Consider the following 26,574-nt stretch of genomic DNA (forward strand, 5'->3'; position numbering starts at 1 on the left):
CCGTGGATTACTGGAACTTTCTAGCTTGCCATCTTAAGACTTTAAGAACTGTCCCTAAGCCTGACAGTTTGAGAGCTTCAGCACATAGCACTGTTAACTTCTCTTTAGAAGAGCAGTTTGTTTAATTTTCTATATTTTGAGTAAATACTAATAAATATAGCAGTTTAACATTAAACCCTGACTCAGTTCGTGGTCTATTTCTGCTGGCGCATAACAATAAATTGGGGGCTCAGCTGGGATTTTGAACAAATTGGAGCTTATTGATTGATTATTGATTTCATTGATTACTTCTCTTATGATTGACGGGTGTGTAAACCAACAGAAATGGATATTAATAAATACTTGGCATTGCCAACTTCTGAGGAATTACAGAAAGCCAAAAAGATAGAGCTGTTGGTCATTACTAGTAAGTTAAAACTTGTTACGGGCAAAGCCGGCTATGAAAAAGGCAGAGATTCAGAGGAGAATAATTGAGCACTATGTAACTATGGATCTATTTACAGCAGAGGTGTTAGAGCTGTTTCCTGAAAGTAAATCAGATGACCATCAGTACAAGGCAGAACAATTAAAGTTAGAACGAGAGAAACTTAAACTAGAAGCTGTGGAGAGAGAAAAGCAAAGACAGCTAGAGGGATAGGAAAGACAAAGACAGCTAGAAACTGAGGAGAAAGAAAGGCTGCTAGAAGTGGAAGAAAGTGAAAGACAAACACAGTTTGAAGCTGAGGAAAAAGAAAAACAAAGGCTGCTAGAGGTGGAGGGAAAAGAAAGGCAGTTGGAGCTAGAGAAGCTAAAGTCCATCAATGAAACTTTTGGTTCTAGTGACAGGTTTGTGCCTGTTGGGAAGTTAGATTGGTTCCTCCATTTGATGAGGCCAGGGTTGATAAATACTTCCAGCATTCTGAGAAAATTACTCAGAGCCTACTGTGGTCAACAGACTACTGGCCTCTCATATTGCAGAGTGTAATTAAAGGTAAGGCTCAGCAGGCTTATTATGCCCTATCAGTTGAAGATGCAGCTGACTATGTGACAGTAAAACAGGCTGTGCTTAAAGCTTACGAGTTCGTTCCAGAGGCCTATAGGCAAAGGTTTAGGAATTGGAGGAAATCTGTGAGCCAGACTCATGTGGAATTTGCTTACGAAAAGTCTGTATGTTTTGAACGATGGTGCACATCTCAAAATGTGAACAATGATTATGACTAATTGAAAGAGTTGATTCTAATTGAAGAGTTTAAAAGGTGTGTCCATAATGATATAAAGACATATTTAGATGAAAAGGATGATGCAATTTTGCAAGAATCTGCAAAGTTAGCAGATGAGTTTGCTCTAACCCACATCTACATTTGCCCCAAGTAAGACCTTACAAAAGAATAGCATGGATAATCAGGATAAACCAGAAATCAAATCAGGGACTAGTGACAAAGGTAAGGATGAAGGGAAGCAATTAAAGGGAAAACATTCTGGTCCTATTTGTCACTATTGCAAGAAACCTGGTCATGTTATGGCTAATTGTTTCCTCCTGAGGAAGAAGAAGGAAAAGGAGGTAGCTCCAGATGCCTGTATTCAGTGCTTTGAAACAACTATAAACCCACAGGGTTCCAGACATTCTGATGAAGCTGTCAAAAGCTGAGACGTCTGACCTAGTTAGGAAAGAATTTATTCCTTTTGTGTCAGAGGGATTTGTTTCAGTAAATGAAGAGTCACCCCCGATGCCAGTGAAAATTCTTTGAGATACTGGGGCTTCTCAGTCACTCTTGTTAGACAATGTTCTAGAGTTTAGAGATGAGACTGCCACTGGTGAGGTAAACCTTATTAAAGGCATTGGGGCAACATTGTTTCTGTGCCTCTGCATAAGGTAATTTTGAATTCAGAGTTAGTTTCAGGACCAGTTAAGGAAGGACTATGGCCCAGCTTACTGGTGAAAGGTGTTTCTTTGTTGTTAAGGGATGACCTAGCAGGTGGCAGAGTTGTCCCTGCAGTGCAATTGACAACTAAGCCAATCACTAATGACCTGAAGATGGATTCTAATGTTTATCCATCCTGCGCAGTAACTCAAACTATGGCCAAGAAGCTTGCCTGTGCAGATGGTCCTGTGCAGAATGGTTCCACTACCCATGATAGCCCAGACCAGGATTCCGATTTTGATGACCTGTCAATGACTTTCCTTCCTTCATTGTTGGACCAGGATCCTTGTATTAGGTCTAACTATAAAGATTTGTCTCTGTCCAGGAAGGAGTTTATAGTGAAACAGACCAGAGACCCTGAGATTGCTACATTGAGAGATAAGGCTTTGTCAGGTGAAGAAATTGAGAAAGTGCCAGTTGGGTACTATTTCAAGGATGGAGCGTTAATGAGGAAGTGGAGACCACCTGATATTCTGGCAAGTGAGGAATGGGCATACGTTCACCAGGCTGTAGTTCCTAAAGTCTATAGGAATAAGATTTTAACCTTGGCTCATAGTATGCCCTCAGGTAGCCATCTGGTTGTGAATAAAATTGTGGACAAGGTTTTGAAACAATTCTTCTGGCCTGGTTTGAGGAAAGATATAGTGACATCTTGCTGGACTTGTCACACTTGTCAGGTTGTGGATAAACCTAATCCGGTCACCTCAGTGGCCCCACTGCAGCCTATTCCTGTATATGGTGAACCCTTTTCTAAAGTTATTGAGGATTGTGTTAGCCCATTGCTAAAGACTAGAGCTGGCCATCAGTATTTACTAACCATCATGTGTACAGCATCTAGATTTCCAGAAGCAATACCTCTCAGGAGCATCAAAGCTCCAACTGTGTCAAAGGCTCTCATAAAGTTCTTCACCTTATTTGTTTTGCCTAAAGAAATCCAGTCCGATCAAGGAAGTAATTTTATGTCAGGATTATTTCAGCAGGTAGTTTACAAACTGGGAGCCAAGCAGATTACATCATCTGCATACCATCCAGAATCTCAAGGGGCCTTAGAAAGATTCCATTCTACCCTCAAAACCATGATTAGGACATACTGTATTGAAAATGAGAAAGATAGAGATGAGGGAGTTCACTTGCTTTTATTTGCAGTAAGGGAATCTGTGCAAGAGTCCCTAGGCTTTAGCCCCTTTAAGCTTGTGTTTGGACACCAGGTCCAAGGTCCTTTGGTGTTATTAAGAGAAAAGTGGATTAACAATGACCTGCATATAAATTTTTTAGACAATGTTTTAAAATTCAAGGATAGATTGCAAAGGGCTTGCAACGCGGCAAGGGAAAATTTAAAATCTGGTCAGAGAAAAATGAAAACCTGGTATGATAAGAAAGCCAGAATTAAATCATTCAAGCCAGGAGATAAGGTACTTGTTCTTTTCCCTGTGGAAACAAATCCTCTGAAGGCCAGGTTCCATGGTCCCTATGTAATTATGTCTAAGGTCAATGCTGTGGATTATGTGGTCAAAATACCAGATAGAAAAAGGCCAACGCAGCTTTGTCATGTAAGCATTCTTAAGCCATATCATGAAAAGTAGACTACAGCTGTGGCAGTTATTGTAAATAAAGATGAGTCTGAGCTCTCCAGAAATTTACTGACTGAACCTCATGAGGCCCATTTTAAATCAAACATTATTTCACCCAGATTGGCAAATTCAACTATTTTGGAAAATCTTGATGAGAAGCTGGCTCATTTGTAACCACAGCAGTGGCAGCAAATGAAGCAGTTGATCATGAAATTTCAGGATTTGTTCCCTGATGTTCCAAAAAGAATAGTAGCCTCACATGATGTAGATGTTGGTGATGCCAAACCTTTAAAGCAACATCTGTATCACATGAATATTGAAAAATGTAGACTTGCTGAACAAGAAACTCATTATATGCTGGAAAATGGTATTATTAGGCATTCTACTTCAGACTGGATTCACCTTGTGTTATGGTGCCTAAACCAGATGGTAGTATCAGGTTTTGCACTGATTACAGAAAGATGAATGCTATAACAAAAACAGATGCTTATCCAGTCCCTAGAGTGGATGACTGTGTAGACAAGTTTAGAAAAGCTACATTCCTGACAAAAATCAATCTGTTAAAAGGGTATTGGTGTGTTCCATTAACGGATAGAGGTAGAGAAATTTCTGCATTTGTAACGCCTTCTGGGTTGTATGAGTACAATGTTCTGCCATTTGGAATGAAGAATGCTCTGGGAACATTCTAGAGAATGATTAATTCTGTAATTTAAGGGTTAGAACACACAGGTGCCTATATTGATGATTTGGTCGTGGGGAATGACACATGGGAAGCCCATATCGCTGAAGTGGAAAAGCTGTTTGACAGGCTCTCAAATGCCAACCTTACAGTTAACTTAGCTAAAAGTGAATTTGGCCATGCCACTGTGACCTATCTTGGTTTTGTTGTAGGTCAAGGCAAGCTGGCTCCTGTTCAGGCAAAAGTTCAGGCAATTTCTGAGGTTCCCATTCCAACTGGTAAAGAAAAAGCTGTAGAAAATTCCTGGGAATGGTTGGATATTATCACAAGTTCTGTAAGAACTTTGCTGATATTGCCCTCCCATTGACTAACATCCTGAAGAAGGATGAAAAACTTGTTTGGACAGAGCCTTGCCAGGATGCATTTGTTAAACTGAAGACCATCCTATGTCACCAACCTATGCTCAGGTCACCTGACTTTGCAAAGCCATTTTCCATAGCCGTAGATGCCAGTGACGAAGTTGCAGGAGCAGTGTTACTACAAAGGAATGATTATGATGATGTTGACTATCCTGTGGCGTACTTTTCAAAGAAATTCAATGAGCATCAAAGAAATTATTCCACCATAGAGAAGGAATTATTATCACTTATTTTGGCTTTGCTGCATTTTGATGTTTGCACAGCTCAGACACCACTTGTCATGTATACGGATCATAATGCATTGGTGTTTTTGAGTAAGCTGAAAAACAAAAATAGAAGATTGTTGAATTGGAGTTTGATTTTGGAGGAGTATGATCACATGATAACTCACATTAAAGGTAGGGAATATATAATTGCCGATTGTCTTTCCAGATGTTAAGCTTGCAATGTACATTTAATAGTGGAGTGGAATTTACTAAATTTACTATTTGTATACACTCCTGAAATATGTTATATTATTCTGTAGTGTGCTATATGGTAATTGTATATGTATTGTTTCACATATTGTAGTTTGTAGTTAAAATTTTGTTCTTAGAGATTAAAATTTTTCCTTCTGGGGGGGGGGGAAGTATTACATAACCATGGGTTTTGTTTACAGTGGGTGTCACTTTAAATGCCTGGGCGAGGCGGGAGTATAACAAAGTGTGGACGGACTGCTGAGACATTCAGTAGAGAGAGAGTTAAGACTTCGGACTGCGAGTTGGAGCTCGCTACAGTAATGGGTGAAGTTCGATTCTTTCCAATGCCCAAAGGATTGGGTTAATTAGCGGCACATGGTGCATATTGGATATATGACTGTCACTTCTTATGATCCATACGTGGATTTTTGGAGTATTCTGTGGCAACCACTTTCATTAACCCTTACATGGATTCGGGTGTGTTATGTGGTGAACACTTGTGCTAAGGAATATTCCGTGACTGTCACCTTGTGATATCCTTATGTGGATTTCAGAATACTACTCGTCGGCTGAGATTTTCTGTGACTGTTACTTCCTTTTCCCAGCGTGGAACCTGTGGAATTCTTTGTGATTGCCTCCTTGTTGCATTTTAATGTGGATTTACAAGTTCCTCCTCTCACCTATTCCGTGGACTACTGGAACTTTCTAGTTTGCCATCTTAAGACTTTAAGAACTGTCCCTAAGCCTGACAGGGTTTGGGAGCTACAACGCATAACACTGTTTCCTTCTGTTTAGAAGAATAGTTTGTTTAGTTTTCTATATTTTGAGTAGATACTAATAAATATAGTGGTTTTTAACATTAAACCCTGACCCAGTTTGTGGTCTATTGCTGCTGGCACATAATAGACCACATTTTGGATCTTTGTTATTTTGGGGTATTGCAAGAGCAGCAGTTAGAAGAGCAATATGTGTAATTGAATGCAAGTGACTGTATTTACTCCAGAAGGTCTTTCATTCAGGTCAAGAGACCAACCGTAAAGTTTCTCATAAAGCTGATGAAAACAGTCAAAGTTTCGGTTTTTGTGCAGCCAAAAGTGAATCAAAGCCATTAGCAGCTACAATGAGTCTCTGAGTAGAGATTGCACACGGCCGTTTATATGTTGCATTTGCTCTGCATTGTATCTCCCGAGAAATAGAAGCTGATGGGACTGATATCAAGGAGGCCTACAGGGAGCTATTAGAATTCTGACTGCCTTGGGTCTGTGCAAACTCAGCAGAAAAGAAAAGATAATAAGCAAACTTAGAAACTGGCCTCTGCCATTTAACCGCTTTCGGAGAGAATGGAATGGAACACCTGGGTGTTAAACGTGCAAGGACTGTGAGCAAACAGTTGATAACACCTTTTAAATAAGGGATTATAGTTCACCAAAATTCAAACACAAAACACTGCTGTGGTGGGATAGTTGAAATATGCTGTAAAAATACAGCATGTCCTATGCCTTCTGTAAAGGAAGGGATGTCAAGGACCAGTTATGTACAATCCTGTATCTGCTGCCTATGCTTTCCTCACGTTCAAGTTAACCAGGAATGGATGTGTGACGGGAATCACACTGGCATAAGGACGCTGGAGGAGTCCAGCAAGGTGGTAGGAGCCCTCAGCAACACGTAGGCCCCAGCCAAAATGGCGCTGAGGCCCCAACACCAGAACTGCTGACAGGATCTTACAGAAGACAAGGCTGGAGGTGGATCTTTATCTGTTTATCTATAGAGAATCCGAGCAGCGTTTAAATGTTTCTGAAACCCATTAAAACTGATGTAGTAATGTTTTAAAAATAAAATTCCTGAAACTTTTAAAAAATAATAAATGACTTCCATTAAAAATGCATAAAATCATTTAAAATATTAAACTGAAGTAAAATAATTTAAAAATGTAATTACTCACTTTTCTCATTCCCATTTAAAACCTGGGTCTATGGCACTGTGTGACAGCTGCTCTACTAACTGCAGCACACTGCCACCCCAGTGACAATAATTCAGCACAGTGCCTCTCCAATGACAATAATTCCCCACACTGCCACCCCAGTGACAATAATTCAGCACACTGCCACCCCAGTGACAATAATTCAGCACAGTGCCAACCCCAGTGACAATAATTCAGCACAGTGCCACCCCAGTGGAAATAATTCAGCACAGTGCCAACCCCAGTGACAATAATTCAGCACAGTGCCTCTCCAATGACAATAATTCAGCACAGTGCCACCCCAGTGGAAATAATTCAGCACAGTGCCAACCCCAGTGACAATAATTCAGCACAGTGCCAACCCCAGTGACAATAATTCAGCACGGTGCCACCCCAGTGGAAATAATTCAGCACAGTGCCAACCCCAGTGACAATAATTCAGCACAGTGCCTCTCCAATGACAATAATTCCCCACACTGCCACCCCAGTGACAATAATTCAGTACACTGCCACCCCAGTGACAATAATTCAGCACAGTGCCAACCCCAGTGACAATAATTCAGCACAGTGCCACCCCAGTGGAAATAATTCAGCACAGTGCCAACCCCAGTGACAATAATTCAGCACAGTGCCACCCCAGTGACAATAATTCAGCACAGTGCCACCCCAGTGGAAATAATTCAGCACAGTGCCAACCCCAGTGACAATAATTCAGCACAATGCCACCCCAGTGACATTAATTCCCCACAGTGCCACTCCAATGACAATAATTACCCACTGTACCAACCCCAGTGACAATAATTCAGCACAGTTCCACATCCAGTGACTATAATTCAGCACAGTGCCACTCCAGTGACTATAATTCAGCACAGTGCCACTCCAGTGACTATAATTCAGTACTGTGCCAACCCCAGTGACTATAATTCGGTACTGTGCCAACCCCAGTGACAATAATTCACCACTGTGCCTCCCCCAGTGACAATAATTCCCCACAGTGCCACTCCAATGACAATAATTCAGCACAGTTCCATACCCAGTGACTGTAATTCAGCGCAGTTCCACACCCAGTGACTGTAATTCAGCGCAGTTCCACACCCAGTGACTATAATTCGGCACAGTGCCAGACCCAGTGACACTAATTCAGCACAGTTCCACACCCAGTGACTATAATTCGGCACAGTTCCACACCCAGTGACTGTAATTCAGCACAGTTCCACACCCAGTGACTATAATTCGGCACAGTTCCACACCCAGTGACTATAATTCGGCACAGTGCCAGACCCAGTGACACTAATTCAGCACAGTTCCATTGCACAATCAGAGTCCACACCGACATTTGAAACAACCCACAACTTCCTGCAGGTAGTGCCCTTTCTCTTTGAGACTTTCAGCCCGTTTTTAAGCAGAGCATTCTCATTTTAAGTGGTGTCAGCCTTCGAGGACTTTGACCCAGCTGAACCGTTAAGCCAGTGACCAAATTAGTCCACTCTGATTGCATACGGAACCCACGTGAGGCACCATCCCTGTGCAAAATGGACGAGCTGCCTATTTCTGACGCAGCAGCTGCAGGTTCCTGCGGTTTCAAGATCTCTGCTCTCACTTTGTTATCTTATGAGTTCAACCATTCATTTGAGTCTTTTACTGACCTATTTAAGGTTTGGTTTGGTTTCTGGGATGAATTTGTATTATTTTATCATAGAAGCAGTTATATTGGAAATAAGCTTCAGGAGGGTTTGAGAATGAAGCAAAATGAGAGTGGTCAATCCTGATTTATCAGAGAGTATATCAAAAGCAAAGCCAAACTTTGTGAACAGTTGAAGCCTTGAACCTAATTGTCTTCCTGCACTGCACTTTCTCGATATCCAAGCACTTCATTCTGTACAGTTATTGCTTTCCCTTAAACTATCTCAGTGAACTGTTTCAATGAAATGATCTGCCTCAATAACAAGTTTTTCACTGTTCATGTGATCTCCAAAGGGACCACAAACTTGCCGCAGGTTTGGGAGGCTTGCATGCCTCATCTGTATTGGCTGGAGTCAGCTCCTGGCAGAGTCACCCATGCCAACAGGTCAAAGGGTAGAGGCTTGGCTAACAGTGGTCTGCAGGTTCAGGGGTTCAGCTCAGGGCTAACAACCCACTCCGGTGAAACAAAATTGCTACAGCAATGAAGAATCCTTCTGCATCTGAGTGTGATGGTGTTCCTGAGTTTCCACCCGGAACTTACATGATCGACGGTAGTGAAAACCAAGAGGAAGCTTCTGACACGGTGAAGGAAGTCCCAAACCAGCAGTGGAGGACCTTCATTGCTGCCCGAAATGCCAGCTGAGTAATGGTCAGTAAGTCAGCACATGATACAATAATAGACCAATTTACCAGTTCAGTTACACCCAAAAGCAAGAAACCGCTGAGTCCTTGTCAGGAGAAGCCTGCAGCGGGACGGTGGAAGAAAGGGGCTGGCGGGGAGGGTGGGAGATCAATTGAAATTGGGATTGAATTTCAATAGGTGCATTTAATGTCAGGAAAATATATACAATATATATCCTGAAATTATTTTTCTTCCCAGACATCCACAAAAACAGAGGAGTGCCCCAAAGAATGAATGACGGTTAAAATGTTAGAATCCCAAAGCCCCCCCAGCTCCCCCTCTTATCCACAAGCAACAGCAAGGGAACAGTCCCTCCCCCACAACCCCACCAGCAAAAAGCATCAGCACTCTGCACTGAGCACTCACGTGTGCAGCAAAGCATCAGTAAAGACACAGACTTTCAGTACCCCAAAATCTACTCATTCACCGGGTAATTCAACATACCACAGGCCTAATAAGGGAGAAAGGTGTCCCCGTTTCACAGTGAGAGTGGAGACGTAACCACTCAGTGATTTATGATGTTAGAAGTCTGTCGCTTTTCTGAACTCTGTGCCCAGAGGGTCAGCAATAAAAAGGCTCAGATCTCTGGACACACAAGCCCCGACAGCAAACCCGTTGCTCCCAGTGTTCCGTGTTCTCCCACAATACTTCAGTCAGAGGCACCAGCCTAGAATCAGCGCGTCCCCGGAACCCTTAAGGAGTGCTTGTCTTTCAGTCCGTGTCTTTGGGATATCAAAAAGTGACCAGTCGTGAGGCCCTGAGAGTGGGTCCCATTCCCGCAAAGAACTGAAGTCAGAGTGTAACTCCAGGTCAGGCCGTTCTTCGAAAGAACCCCCCTCCCCCCACCTCGAGATATCAAAGATGGAAACAGAGCTGCTTCTGAAGATGCAAGCAAAGGAGTTGCCGTTTAGCACCATCTTTATCTTGGCCCCCCACCACCGCCTCGTGGAATTACAGTACTCTCCATCACAGTGAATTTGATTACATAGCCTTTGCTGACCAGAGGAACCTGCTTTGTTCATTTGGATATTTTTAACTCAAGTGAATTTAGATTCTCTTTTATTACATTGTGGTTTCATATAACTCATTCAAACCAGGAGGAGAGAGAAATGTCTGCCTCTTGTGATAGTCAAGTTTAAGCTAATGCTGCAAGCATTGAACAGCAGTGCTACACGATTAATTCCATGCCATCGTCCCAAAGGTGAAAGCAACATACCCCAGTTAAAGGAACAAACATTTCCAATTAATTCCACAATCCAATATATTTCAGACCTACCATCCACTGAGATTATAGCTAGTGTCACTCGGGCAAGATGACCTTCTTTTCTCTCAGGAGGTGAATCCTAGTGAACAGACATTGAACTTAAAATATCGACCTTGAAACTCAGTGAAGGTCCTTCAGTGTCCAAACTTCGCTCTTGCAGTGCGCTCCACCCCATCTCTCCCCATCCTTTTTCTGAGCGTCTTCTCAGGACGCTGCCCTCTGCTGGTTAACAATAGACATGGAATATTAATAGATTGCTGCTGGACGTTGTCACCTCAGTCCCACATTCTGTGTTGGTAGTAAGGTTGACAACCATCACTCCTGAAACTGAAAGGCCTGGAGATAGTGGACATGGAGAGGCCACCCATTGGTAAGACAGTTTAGGGTTTAAAGGCACAGTCTCAGAATAAAGAGACTTCCCCTTCCCTTTAAAGCTGTGTCGAGAAAGAATATCTTCAGCCAGAAGGCCATGAATCCGTGGAATTCGTTGCCACGGTTGGCTGTGGACACCAAGTCATTCAGTGTTCTTAAGGTGGAGATTAATAAGTTCTTGGCTAGTAAAGGGTTACAGGGGGAAGAAAGGAGAATGGAGTTGAAATAGAACAACCATGATTGAATGGTGGAGCAGACTCAATGGGCCAAATGGCCTAATTTTTCTCCTGTACTTTACGATGTTATTCCAGTTTTCAGCTCCCTTTTTAATCTATTGGCATACATTGCATGCGGTGCAGCTTAGAGACTGTCACTGTAACTATTAGCTAAACTTGCCCAAAATATTAGAATGTCTCGCACCAGGTGGAATTTTACAGTGCAATTTAGTAAGTAGGCAACATACACTCAATGGCCACTTTATTAGGTACCTCGTGCACCTCACTGAGTGCATGCCCATGGTCTTCTGCTGCTGTAGCCCATCCACTTTAAGGATGAACATGTTGCCTCTGTTCAGGGATGTTCTTCTACACACCACATGTGGTTATTTGAGATACATTCGACTTCCTGTTAGTTTGAACCAGTCCGGCCATTCTCTTCTGACCTGTCTCATTAAAATGGTGCTCACAGGATGTTTGTGTTAAACACACCATTCTCTGTAAACTCCAGAGACGGTCTGGCACCAACAATCAGTCCACGGTTAATGCCACTTCGATCACATTTCTTCTCCATTCTGATGTTCGGTCTGAACCACAACTGAACCTCTTGACCATATCTGCCTGCTTTTTTGCATTGAGTTGCTGCCACATGATTGGCTGACTAGATATTTGCATTAATGATTCGGTGTTTAGGTTTATCTAATGAAGTGACCGCTGAGTTTACCTGGAATAATAGTCAATAGAAGATATAGAAACACTTTAGTTTAAAGTCTGTTTGTCATCAACTTTAACATACTCTAGACCCCAAAAGTTTAGCACTAAAATATATTCACCGAACGAAAGTCACACGATCTATCAACAATGAGTTTTCTTTAGAATTCAACAGTTCTCTTTGGTGGCTTGGATTTTAAGATTCAGAGGTGTTGCACAACTTTCAAATAAGTTTTATTTTGGGAGTAACTCTGATGATCGGATGAAGTGCATAGTTCCTTCTTGCCCTGAACGCCCATGAAATTGACTGTATGTCAAAGAGGTTAACTGAGGTCAGAAGTAATGTGACAGAATAATCCAGCTGCTTCTGAACTCTCAATTTATCTCCAGTGCCAGATAATTCAACAAGATGAAATTGAGTCAGTTAATCAAATTCTAAAATTTAAATTATGTTGAGGCAACTACACACCTGATTTTCTACAGGTCTGTAGACCATCATTAGGATAACCTTATTATCTATTGAACTGGTAAGCAATTCCTTCTCTCAATATGGTGTGAAATTGCCTCTGTGTCATTTCAGAGTGCATTACAATGGATCAGAATGGCATCAGGAATCTAAACTCCGCTCATTCATCTTCTATCTGCAAGTCATGGACTAGGCAGGCTGAATGGAACTCAAAAGAGATCAGCCCTCAGAGAAATGTTTTCAAACCAGCTTAAAATACAAGATCAGAAGCAATGCTCACATTGGAACACAAGATTTCACACAAAACTGTCTTGTGGCTGAACATTGCTGATCGATTGTTCATTTACTCATCTTTTCCCAAACAACGCTGACTTCTGCAGACAAAGTTTTGTGTTGACTTCACTATTGCATTGCAGTAGAAATGCTTGCAGAAGAACCAAGTTCTGTAAATTGGTGTATTTTTTAATGGTGGAATGAGGTCCAGTTTGCACATTTATTATCAAGTTCTGGGATTTTGCAAATGGGAAAACATTGCTTGTGAGTAGATGTGCCATTACAAAATTTAGAACAGCAGACAAAGAGCCTAAAAAAATACAAAATAGTGCAAAACTTCAGATTCTCGCAATGTTCTACATAGCACCTCCAAAGTTTCAGAACTCAGGAATAAAGTCATCTTACTTCTACCATTCACCACCCCCAAAATCAATGAATTTGCCTACCTCCTAGCATTGGGCTATTGTATTCGCAAACAGTGTGCTTAGAAGCCAAGGTCCCAATGCTGTGTATTTTGCCATCTGTGGAAGTCTAGATGTAGAAAATAAAGGCTGAATGCTTTTCAAGGTGGTAGACTAACCCTGTTGAATCAGATGGAGAAGAGGCAAAACAGAAAGGAGGCAATAGCAATAATGCCTGGAAAGGAAGAGGACCAAGGGAATGCTTTTGCTCTGATCTACCTTCCAACTGATAACTTCGCCACAGTTCCTTAACTGATTCTATTACAAATCTCTCTGAACATTTTCTTCTAAATCAGAATTTAGATCCACAGATTTATCAATAATATGGAATCGCATGATTCAAAATCCCAACAAGTTTGGATTCACATCTAATTAATAGACTGCCTGTGCACAACTTTTAACACAAGTGTACATTCAGAACCATACAGAAAGCATAGAACAAATTGAACTTCTTCTGTTTTACATGCAATCAAAAAGCCAGTCCTGAAATGACTGCAGCATAATACTTTTCACCACTGAGTCACAGGCTTGACATAATTATAGAGGACTTTCCCCTGACTCCCCAGTGATCAGCAATGATCAATGTCCAATTAATGTGTTTGGTTAGCAGCTTTCCTGTTCTGAGACAATGTGATGTAACCATATGGGACTGTGCCTCACAACGCTCAAAACATAACACAACATTGCCGTGACGACCCAGTGGGATTCCTGTCTGTGTACTGGCAAATTGAGGAACACAGAACAAGATGAGGTATTTTTGTTTTCAATAAAAGAGACATGGAACAAATAAATCACTGAGAGGTAGAAGTGATTCATTCCTTTTATTTAATTTGCAAGCAGAAAAAAAACAAAAAAAAAACAATAAGCTGTTATAAAACAGGCTCCTGAAGGCTATAAAATTAATCATTTTAATTAATGAACTGCTGGACATACATTCAGTAGCCACTTTATTACGTATCTCATGCAAATACCTGTACCTGTTCCTAATAAAGAGACTAATGAGTATATGTTCATGGTCTTAAGCTTCTGGAGCTCATCCACTTCGATATATTGTGCATTCAGAGACGCTGTTCTGCACACCACTGTTGAAATGTGTGGTTATTTAAGTTACTGTGGCCTTCCTGTCAGCTTGAACCAGTCTGGCCATTCCTCTCTGACCTCTCTCATTAGCAAGGCATTTTTGCCCACAGAACTGGCGCTCACTGGATTTTTGGTTTAATTTTTGCACCATTCTCTGTAAACCCTGGAGAATGTTGTGCATGAATATCCCAGGAGATCATTAGTTTCTGAGATATGTAAACCACCCAGTCTGGCGCCATTCCATGATCAAGGTCACTGAGGTCACATTTCTTCCCCATTCTGATGTTTGGTTCTGAATAACAACTGAACCTCTTGACCATGTCTGCATGCGTTTATGCATTGAGTTGCTGCATTGATTGGCTGATTAGATATTTGTATTAATGAGCAGGAGTACCTACTAAATATGCAGTGACTATATATAGATTATTAATGATTTGGATTAATTTCTACTTGAAGGAGAGGTAACATGGTATAAATGAACATCAAGATGGAGGATATGACCATGATACATTGTTGTACCAGGCACCACTGCTTCAGTTGATAACGACAGCTTTCTATAAAGGTTATTCTGTGGTTAACTGTCTAATTTGAGTGATAATGCAGCGACTTGAAAGAAGCTCACACTAATCTATTCATTGGATCAGCTCAATGAGCCATCATGGGATGATCAGAAATCACAGCCCCTGCAGGGGCCCTGCTTCTCCAGTGCTTCATGCTGTTTCCTTGGGGTTCATCCAATCTTCAGCTGAAATTATAGCAGAATGTCAGAACTAATATACCCAGCTAATTAATATTGTTGCATCATGTGCATGGTGATTGTGAACTGCATGCTAATAGTCATTCCTGAATGAGTCACTGAAGCCAGGTTCAGGGAGCCCAACCAGCTATAACATTTTGAGTTAATTATGCTAATTTATTCAAAGGTAGGCAGACTGGGGAACATTCAGCCATGAACAAGATGGTACAAAATCTATTAGCAATAACTACTAACTAATCCAAAATGTAAACTAATGATTTTAACTGAAACTACCAAAAAAGAGGCAACAGAAGCAAAGCCAACTTTTTGTATATATTTTCTTTTAAAAGTCTGCAAACACTTATAACCTGCTGATCAGTATCTGCTCCGGCTTTTTAGCCAAATGCTCTAAGTGCAGCAGTTTAGTGTCACTCACAATGTAATTGGGAGACTCTGTGTATACAAGTCACCTACACGATCAGATTTTCATTCACAAACTGTCTTTACTCCACAGTTAGCAATTACACAAAAGTTCCATTCATTCATCTAAATTTTTCCCAAAGGACTCTGATAAATTTCCAGCTTTAATGTTATTTTCTCCCATTTGCTTTTAAGTGTCTCCTGTCTTTGCTACAGATGATGGCTAAATGAGTTATATTGTTATTTTTTTCTATATAACATTGATTAACTCTCAGCATCCTCCATTGGTTTTAAGATCCTGGGCCATAGATTGCTTAAAGTGCTGCTTAACTGCTAGATTTTTTTTCTCTGAGCACCTTCCCATCTACTAGAAGATGTATGAACATGATAACTCAGATCACATTTGAGGATCCGACAATTTTGCACGAGATTTTCTTTAAACTGGGGCACAGAGCTGGACACAATCTCCAAACCTGTAAGCTCAATACTATGAGGATCACACCGGTATGTTCATATGACCTAGAGGCTGAGCTCCAAAGCAATGTTGCCTTATTCACCAAATCTCTAATCTGCCAGTTTGGGTAGGCCATGCCATTCCACGCCGAGAGGTTAGTGATGGAAAGGTACTATTCCAACTGGAAGTCTCTAACTAGTGGTGTGCCTCAAGAATCAGTGCTGGGAGCAACACACACACAATGATGGAGGAGCTCAGCAAGTCAGGCGAAATTTTATGCCAAGCCTCTTCATCAGGTCTCAGTGTACTCCTCTCCATATGCACCTGTTCATACATGCATTTTTGCATATGACATTGAGTGAGAGGTTGTTGCTGCGGTACCATTGAATCAGATTTTTTAATCTCCCTCCTGTATGCCATTTCGTCATCACCTTCGATTCCTTACATTCCTGTATATTTAAATTACTGTATCAGGCCACGATGCAACCAGTCAGGATCTTTTCCAAAAAAGGACTTTTTGTGGAAGTTTCTTCGAGTGTTCAGTAATAAACCAAATCCCCTTTATTTCCTAAAGATGCTGATGTGCCTTTTCTTGTGATTGCATTTGCAATGAGAGGTATATTTAAGGTAGATGGTCAGGTCATAGTTTTAAGGTGAGGGGAAAAGTTACATGGCAAATATTTGACACAAAGAGCGGTCGGTGCCTGGAACATGCTGCACAAGTGGTGATGGAAACAAATGTCTGAGATGCATTCAGACAGACACCTGCACAGACAGGCAACTGAGCGCTATAGACCACATGCAGGCAGATGTGCTATTCAAATTGGCGGAAGGCTCTGCTGCCATTGCTGTGAATATACTGTTCCATGTGCTACGTAGATATGTAGCTTTCTGGATCTTTTAGAATTGATTTTAAAGTTCTCTCACTTGTTCTTAAATCTCTCAATCGTCTGGCACTGGAGTACATCACAGGATTACTTTCATCCAGTTGTAATGTTAAAATTTGTACAAGGCATTGGTAAGGCCAAATTTGGAATATTGTGTACAGTTCTGGTCACCAAATTTTAGGAAAGATATCAATAAATTAGAGAGAGTGCAGAGACAATTTACTAGGATGTAACCTGGGTTTCAGCACTTAAGTTACAGAGAAAGGTTGAACAAGTTAGGTCTCTATTCATTGGAGCGTAGAAGGTTGAGGGGGGATTTGATCGAGTATTAAAAATTTTGAGAGGGATAGATAGAGTTGACGTGAATAGGCTGTTTCCTTTGAGAGTAGGGGAGATTCAAACGAGAGGACATGATTTGAGAGTTAGGGGGCAGAAGTTTAAGGGAAACACGAGGGGGTATTTCTTTATTCAGAGAGTGATAGCTGTGTGGAATGAGCTTCCTGTAGAAGTAGTAGAGGATAGTTCAGTTGTGTCATTTAAGGAAAAATTGGATAGGTATATGGACAGGAAAGGAGTGGAGGGTTATGGGCTGAGTGCGGGTAGGTGGGACTAGGTGAGATTAAGAGTTCAGCACGGACTAGGAGGGCCGAGATGGCCTGTTTCCGTGCTGTGATTGTTATATGGTTATATGGTTATATTATAATCCTGCTCGAGCTCTCAGGTCTCGTTCTGCCAGTCTCTTAAATTTAAACCTTTCCCTTCAAAAGATAATTAGCAGGTCGTCTTTTTTTGAACTATGCTCCGACCTAAACGGTTGAATTCAACACCTAAACCTATTATGGATGCAAATTCAGTTGACACCTTTAAACGCCTGCTCAAAATCTATTTATTTAAGGTTACTTTTAAATAACATCTTTTATCTTTTATTTCATGTTTGCACTTTATCCCATTGCAAAGTACTTTGAACTTCACTGTTTGTATGAAAAGTGCTTGATAAAGTTATTATATTATCATTATATTTTTATTTATTCTTAGCTCAAGCTGGTAAAACCTGAGGTACAAGTAGAGCCAAGCACATACAAAGAGCTTCTATTAACCATGAGTGGGAAACAGATTCATATGCTTTTGGTCATCAATATAATAACATGAAGGATTTTTGCTTTTCTGCCATGTTTGATTTAGAATTACAGGATCCTGGGATTTTCATACATAACAGTCTCTAGAGTTTACAGACAATGGTGTGTTAAACAAAAAAATATTCATTTAGTGGCAATTCTGTGGACAAAAACACCTTGTTAATGAGAGAGGTCAAAGGCTAGACTGGTTCAAGCTGACAGGAAGGCCACAGTAACTCAATTAACCACAGGTTGCAGTAGTGATGCGCAGAGAGCAACTCTGAATGCAGAACACATTGAACTTTGAAGTGGATGGGCTACCGCAGCAGAAGACCATACCAGGTTCCACTTCTGTACTGAATAAAGTGGCCACTATTAAACAATTGCCTGAATTAAATCATGTAATTAGCTAAATATATAAAGAGATACCTACACTCAGTTATAAATATATCGAAACACAAGCATTACCTATTTTCTTAGTCTTTTCCTGTACAAAATTCTTCACTACAAGCCTGTATTTAACATCTATGAAGTGTTTACTTTAGATATCAGTGATTCCACCTCTTCATATAGGTTGCAAAAACACTTATGCTTCTCTATAATTGCTGCAATAATATAATTATCTCCATAAACTTTGAATATATTGCACTCAGTACTCAGTTTACATAAACTATAACATCAAAAATCTAATAACTATGACAAATAAAAAACAAACGCTATAACAAACACTTCTTCAGTTCAAAGAGACCTCAGCCTGAAACATTAATTCTGTTTCCCTTTCCACTTGCCAGACACTTCCAACAGCCCCGTTTATGTTGCTCTAATTGTCCTGCTTCACGATGCGCCAAATAGGCCCTTGGTTCAATAGTTGCCTAGAACTTAATCTTACATATCACAGGATACGAATGAAAGCTAAAAATCAACAGCTTAGTTTTACTTGTTACTTCTTTCGTGGACTAAAATGTTTCCATTTGGAAGTTCTCTATGCTGTAGCTGAATGACAGCTACATTTCACCTTTCCTCTCATCTTCTCTCCTTATTTCAGCTTCTCTCTCTTATTTAAACCAATTTCTTTCATACCCTCACCTTCAGACTGTGGACATCCATCCAGTTTAGAGCCAATGGCAATATCTGCTCCATTCCAAGTGTCTGTGTTGGTTTAGGACTGGTCTCACCAATGACACATAGTTTACATTAACTTCTCTGTTCTTTACTCCAATTAGCACCATTCCAATAACATTATTTGCAGGGTGTTCCCCATCTTATGTTGCCTCTGTCCGAGCCTCCACCAGAGCTGAACCCAAGAATTGTATCTACTGTCCGCTAGCTAAAGATTTCTTGGCATCTCCCAGGAACCCCTGACCTACGGTCTGCTTGGGCAGGATCAGCGTGCCACAAAGTATGATTGGCTTCCAGATTCCTTCACTGCCCTCAGTGTTATCTTCTCAGAAGCACAAATCAGGTTAGTAAAAATAAACTGAAATTCTTAAAGTGGGTGGGCTAACAGTTGGAGGATGAATTATCTGGTCTGTTTTTATTCTTAACATAGAAGACAGAACCCTTCTCACTGTAAGTAATAAGACTTCAGTGTGTTCCTTACTTTCTGTATTGTTCAGTAAGGTTCCTGGGTTTGCCAAGAGATACAGAAAGCACTCTCTGTGAATAGGTATATTAATCATTTATTTACAAACAGCAAAAATGCAACCAAACATTCATGTCTCACAAGCTATGGACACTACAAAGCCGAATACTTAACAAGCAGACGTACATTCAGCAAGCGTATTTTGTTAAAAGTGGGCAGATAGCATACCTTCCCAATGATCATGTCTTAAACAAAGGAAGAAGAAAGCCTGTTTTATATACCCAGGGTATTTGAAACTGAACACCAGGCAGTTATCCAATGGGAAAAGCAGCTGCAATTTGTAAACTGACCAATCACAATAGGAGCAACTGTCAACAGTCAGAATAAAGTACACTGACACGAGAAAATATAATTTTTGAGTCCTTTCCCACACCAGCTTGTTGCACCTTCTGGAACATCATTTCTGGGAAGTTTTGTGCTTGATCCTATACCCAAATAGACATATCTCCTCCCCGTCCCCACCCATCAACCCCAGATACGGAGCCCATTAAAATAACATTGCTAAATTAACCCCCAGTCTGTCATTCTGGATTGGACACAAGCCTAAATTCCAGATGAACAATAGCATACTCAGGTTAATCTCACAATGCATTTCAGAGCAGAGATAAGGACACCTGTTGTTGATACGCAAGTCTCCTGCGGCACTCAGTAATTCAGAAATTAATTTGTTGCATTCTCTGAGGTTGGTCTTGTCAGCTGTGGGCAAGTTTCCTTCAATTTAATTTAGTCTAAAGCTTGATTCCATAAGCCTAGACCCACAGAGGATATATATCACAGACAGAGCCATTACAATGGATTACCAAGCCTCCGATCATATTACCTGCAAACATGGCTAACTATTGCAAAGCTGAGGATCAAGGTGCATTCTTCAGATTCAGAATGCAAAATAATAGATCAGGTTAGTGAAGGTAGAAATTTTGATGGGTGTAAATAGGGTAAATGCAAGCAGGCTTTTCCCACTGAGGTTGGCTGAGTTTAACAGTAGAGATCATGGGTTAAAGATGAAAGGTGAAATGATTAAGGGGTACATGATGGGGAATTTCTTCACTCAGAGGATGGTGGAGTGTGGAATGAACTGACAGTGGAAAAGGGGAATGGGGGTGTGATTTCAACAGTTAAGAGAAGCTTGGATAAGTACATGGGTGAGAAGGGTGTGGTCCAGGTGGAGGTCAATAGGGTGAGGCTGAATAATAGTTTGGCATGCAGCAGATGGACCGAATGGCCTGTTTCTCTGCTGTAGTGCTCTATGAGTCCATGAACAACATAGTTAAACGCCGCCTCAGCATGAACTCTGATTTATTTTAACTCAATGAAATAAAAATATTTTAGGGAAAAACGAAATGGTTTTGTGAACTTTTCCCAAGCTGAGTTCAAATTGCCCTTCTAATGTAGCACCTGTATGACAGTGCTATTTAAGCACTGTTGTGTACCACAGTTTCTCTAGCGGGAAACAGCATGGACTTCCCTCCAGCGACAACACAGCTGTATCCATGGAGCAACACACACAAAACGCTGGAGGAACTCAGCGGGCCAGGCAACATCTATGGAACAGAGTACGGTTGATGTTTCAGGCCGAGACTATTCAGCAATATCAATGGAATGCTAAATTCCTTGACCAGAGCTAAAATTACTCCATTTAATAAAACCACTTAATAAAGGGAATAGTGGAATTTCATCGCCATCGTAAGTAGATTAAGGTTACTGCTTCATTTATAGTAACAGTTTAACAATGGCCATAACCAGAGCTGTCAGTGCCACAAAAGCAAACAGGTTCTGTAGGTACAACACCTTATTTCCCCACTTATATTGCTGTGAAATTAAGGGTAATTTATCCGCTTTGAATTTCCCCCGCTGTATTCATGGCCTCAGCCCCGTCTTTGAAATGCCATTTGCATAGAAAGACTAAAGACTTTATATACCAGCGATTCCTATTTCTCAGACTCATGAGAAATCCTGGACACTTACAGGAGCGATGCCTCAAAATGGCGGCATCCATTGTTAAGGATCCCCTTCACCCTGAACACTTCTTAAAATTGTTCATAGTTTTTATTATTATGCATTGCAATATACTGCAGCTACATATCAACAAACCATGACATATGCCGGGGATATTAAACTTGATTCTGATTCTGATTCTCATGATATATATGCAGCATGAGGTGTATTAAGTCCAGAGAGATATAAGACACCTGATTCCAACACCTAAAGAAGACACAGTATATATAGCATTGCTGTTTGATGCTTTAGCCTCTTTAACACACTTCCCCTCACTTCCAGTGCCAAGGAAATACAGTGGGATGTTATCTTAACAGTGTTCAGTGTATGCAAACATCAAGTAAAACAACACTCACAGTTTAGCACTTTTCACCTTGTACTTTGCTAAAAAGAAGAGAATGCATACAGAAGGCTGAGAGGAACTCAGCAGGTCAGGCAGCATCTGTGGAGAGGAATAAAAAGTTATTGCTCTGTGCCGAGACCCTCCATCAGGACAGGGTCTCAGCCTGAAACGTCCACTCTTTATTCCTTTCCACAGATGCTGCCTGACCTGCTGAGTTCCTCCAGCGGTTCATGTGTTTCTCCTGGACTTGCAGCATCTGCAGAATCTCTTGTGTTTGTAATTTTATTCACCTATGGGACGCAGTTCTAGGCAATAAAATCTAGGCAATGTTGTTCCCACATTGACAGTGAGCAATGCGACCTGGTTTGTACTAGAAGTGAACTGCAACCTAGCCCTGAGAGTGGTGGAAGCCAGATTGTTAGATATCTTTAAAGTGGAAATAGATAAATATTTGAAGTATTAGGGAATTGGGGGTTATGGGAAACATGCGCAGAGGTGGAGCTGAGATCAGCAATATAATTATTGAAAGGAGGGGCAGGCTTAAGGACCAAGTGGTCTACATCTGCTCCTAATTTTCTTGCATTCTTGTGGATCAAGCTATCCTTTGTCCTCTGGAAAAAAAATGCCGTGAATCAATGAAATTCAAGATGGGCACATTGTGTTCAAACTGTCCAATTTATTGGTTATTTCTTTGAACCTTGTCTAGCTCAAATCAATTGGCAAGTATCTGACAAGTTGCAAAGATATATCCTGCACCTAAAGACATGATAGCATAGCAGTTAGCACAATGCTTTACGGTACCAGTAACTTGGGTTCAATTCCCGCTGTTGCCTGTAAGGAGTATAAACATTCTCCACGTGACCACATGGGTTTCCTCCAGGTGCTCCGGTCTCATAAGGTTCATTTTGTCACTGTAAACTGTCCCATGATTAGGCTAGGATTAAACTGGGGGATTGCTGGGTGGCCCAGCTCAAAGGGCCAGAAGGGCCTATTCTGCACTGGATCTCAGTAAATAAATAAATAATGAAAGGTAAACTATGAATCAGAGAAATAGTGTATCTGACTCATGATTTTATCTTGTAATCCTCACAGGTTCTGATGATGTCATTTGTCTTCACCATAGGAATGATCAGCGAAGCTGGGTCCAAAAACCCAACAAGCTCAATGATAAACAAGAGAAAATCTGCAGATGCTGGAAATCCGAGCAACACACACAAAATGCTGGAGGAACTCAGGAGGCCAGACAGCATCTACGGACAAGCGTGCAGCCAATGTTTCAGGCTGAGACCCCTTGGCAGGACAACTCATCCTGCAGCCCCTTTGGTTCTTCCACACCTTCATCTTCAGACTGTGAGGATCAGGTTAAACTTTGAAGAACTGAAGGCAATGTTCTCCTCAAAATGAACCTTGGCCTCCATATCCCAAATGATTCCAACAGAAAACAACTCTGTTTTCTTGTCAAGCACAGTTGCAAAAGAAGTTCCTTCGTGATTTTCATTTCTTCTTGGTCCAGATTTATCTTTGGTGGTGAGTTTGTGGCTATCAAATGAGACCCCTGTCCTGGAACCTTAGAGAAAGGAGCCTCGGTTGACATTCAGCATTTCTCAATCTAACTTTACATAAAGTCTATCAATGGATCCTCGCTTCAACATAGGTGAAAAGACAACAGACTCTCACTATACTGGTCAATGCACCTCACGGATATTACAGTGTTAATTTCCATGTATGTACAGTACCTTCTCTTACATTCAATATATTTTGATGTACAGAAGGGTTCAGTGGTTTTTTGAGTGAGCATTAATGATACAGGTATTTTGTTATCTGCATCGCCAAGTTAATAAAGTACAATGCCCTTTATTGTTCATGCCAATAGGTTCCACGCTAATGCTTGCTTGAGTTTGATGTAGTTTTACTTGTCTCTCAGGCAGCTTGGTGACAGATGTCCCGTGATATCACATTTATGGCAATCATTCTCATTGTGTCATCAGTCATTAGGCCAGTAACATGTGTTGCTACAATGATAACAGCTACTGTTTAAGTGTTTAATTCTTTTTTTACCAAGATAGCACAGTTAGCCCTCAGTTTGTTAACGCTCTTTACTGAGCAATTCTTACTGTGTGCTCTTGCTTAAACTGGAAGTTATTGGTTGGGCAACCTCAAATGCCTGCTTGAAATTTAGTTTCTTCTCACTCCTCTGAGTACAAAGATCATAGTTTCCATAAATTATATGATCCCACAATACTGTTTCTAAATGCATACCATACTTGCAGTGTTTAACAATCCATTTCAAAGTCGCCACAAAGTCTGCAATGGTTTCACAAATGCTGGTTCCAGCTATTAAACTTCTACTGTTGTACTGAAGATTAGTGGTAGGCAATTCAACCAACTCCTCAAGTGTCTTGTATCCTGATTTAGCTACAGTCAGGGAACTTTTATTCTGTAACACACACAAAATGCTGGAGGAACTCAGCAGGTCAGGCAGCATCTGTGGAAAAAGATAGAGTCTACATTCCGTGAGACCTGATAAGAGTCTTGGCTCAAAATGTCTTCTTCTCCATGGATGCTGCCTGACCTGGCTGAATTCCTCCAGCATTTTGAGTATGTTACTCTGGATCTCCAGCAGCTGCAGAATATCTTGTGTTTAAGTTTTATTCTGTATTACCTTGTTTGACCTCAATGCACTGCGTAATGATTTGATCTGTATGAACAGTATGCAGAACAAACTATTCACGGTATCTCAGTACATGTGACAATAAAAAACTGATTCCAACTTGTCCTCATTAGCACCTAAAGGCAGAAGTACATCAACCCTTCCCTTCTGCAATGCAACGTTCCCTTCTTTACACATATTTAAACCAGCTGAACTACTGAAAGAATCTAAAGGAGCAGCGCTGGTCATCTTGACTAGCGCACAATACAACCTATGTAAGCACCAAAAAAAAAGGCTTAGCTGAAATCCATTTCAGTCTCAGCAAACTTTGCTGCTCTAGAGCTCCGACAGAAAAAAAAACTCACGGAAGACAAAAATTCTGCTCGCCAATTGTTTTCCAACTTCCACCTTAGTTTTCACAAAAGCTGAATGCTAACATCAACAACAACACAGTCATTTCAACACTTTTCATCACCTGTTTCTTTATCTGCAAAACCATTTATGTTGGTGTCTTCCAGCTAGTCGATAACTAGAATCCCAGTATATCTTTTAGTCCAGTATTTCACAATGAAGTCAAGGATTGAGTGGTCTCAGATAGTATCACACATGTCCTTAGTGACCACTTCATTGGGTACAACTGTACAACAGCTTGTTTATGCAAATATCCAATCAACCAATTGTGTGACAGAAACTCAATGCATAAAAGCATGCCGACATGGTCAAGGGATCCAGTTGTTGTTCATACCAGACAACAGAATGGGGAAGAAATGTGATTGCAGTGACTTTGACCATGGAATGATTGTTGGTGCAAGAGAGAATGGTTTGAATCTCAGAAACTTATTATTTTCACACACAACAGTCTTAGAGTTTACAGAGCATGGTATGAAAAACAAAGATAAAAAACACCCAAAGAGCAGCAGTTCTGGGAGCAACAATTCCTTGTTAATGAGAGAGATCAGAGAAAGACGGCCCGACTGGTTCAAGCTGACAGGAAGGTGACAGTAACTCAAATAGCCACACGTTACAACAGTGGTGTGCAGAAAAGCATCTCTGAGTGCACAACACATTGAACCTTGAAGTAGATGGGTTACAGTAGCAGAAGACCATCGATATACCCTCTGTGGCCATTTTATTAGGCACAGGAGGTACCGGATAAAGTGGCTACTGAGTGTAAACTTCAGAAAGGTGGGTGACTTGCACACTTTGTGGCCCCTTTTTGTAGACTTATAACATGACAGTTTGCTCCCCTCCCTCCACAATTTCCCCACGGTGAATGGAACTGCTGGGGTTGTGTTAGGATTCTGATGAAGCTGGAGAAACCAGAAATTTGTTCGAAGCAGAAAAACCCTTTCCGTGTAATACCAATCCGTATTAGCTCAACAAGGCTCTTCAAGTATAATGTGACCTCTCAGTGATGCTAGAAATTCGTCCATGTTTTCTGCAAAAATGACAGGTTCAGCAAAAAATGTTAGGGTGTCTGACTTTGGAGAGATAACATTCATTATATATTTGTATAAGTTTCAGTGCTATACTAAGGAAATATTGCACTGTTAGAGGCATTTAGGTTAGCTGATATTGCACCTTCTGTTTGCCAAATTGGACATAAAAAGAAAGCAGCTGTCCTGCGGTCATCATAAGTATTTACACATCCCTAACCAATTTATCCAGAAACTGATCCATTTGCCAGTTAATGAGGGCAGGATAGCTTCTGTATTTACACTGCAATCAGACTTCAGCGGTCATAAGGCACTTCTGAATGATTTGATGACATAAATGTGGGTTCCTTCCTTCCTAAAGTTGTGAACCAAATATTTCCCATTGCCAAGGGTTGAGGCTACAAGCCGAAGCTCTCCCCCCACCCCACTACCCGGCTAATTTTGAAATACTTCACAGGAGTCCAAACAAATTATGTAAAAATAAATCTACTATAATGTTAACTAATTCGGCAAAGGCAAGACTTTGTTTAATGAATGAAGCAACATTTTCATAGAATCAATCTTCAGCTTCTATAATATCATCACAGCATACACAAAATTAACAGAAAGAGTTGATATACAGTTGATAGTTGGATACGTACATGGATGGTAGGGGTATGGAGGGCTATGCAGGTCGATGGAAGTAGGCAGTTTCAATGGTT

The sequence above is a fragment of the Hypanus sabinus genome, chromosome 13, assembly GCF_030144855.1.
Source record: "Hypanus sabinus isolate sHypSab1 chromosome 13, sHypSab1.hap1, whole genome shotgun sequence".
Classification (NCBI taxonomy): Eukaryota; Metazoa; Chordata; class Chondrichthyes; order Myliobatiformes; family Dasyatidae; genus Hypanus; species Hypanus sabinus.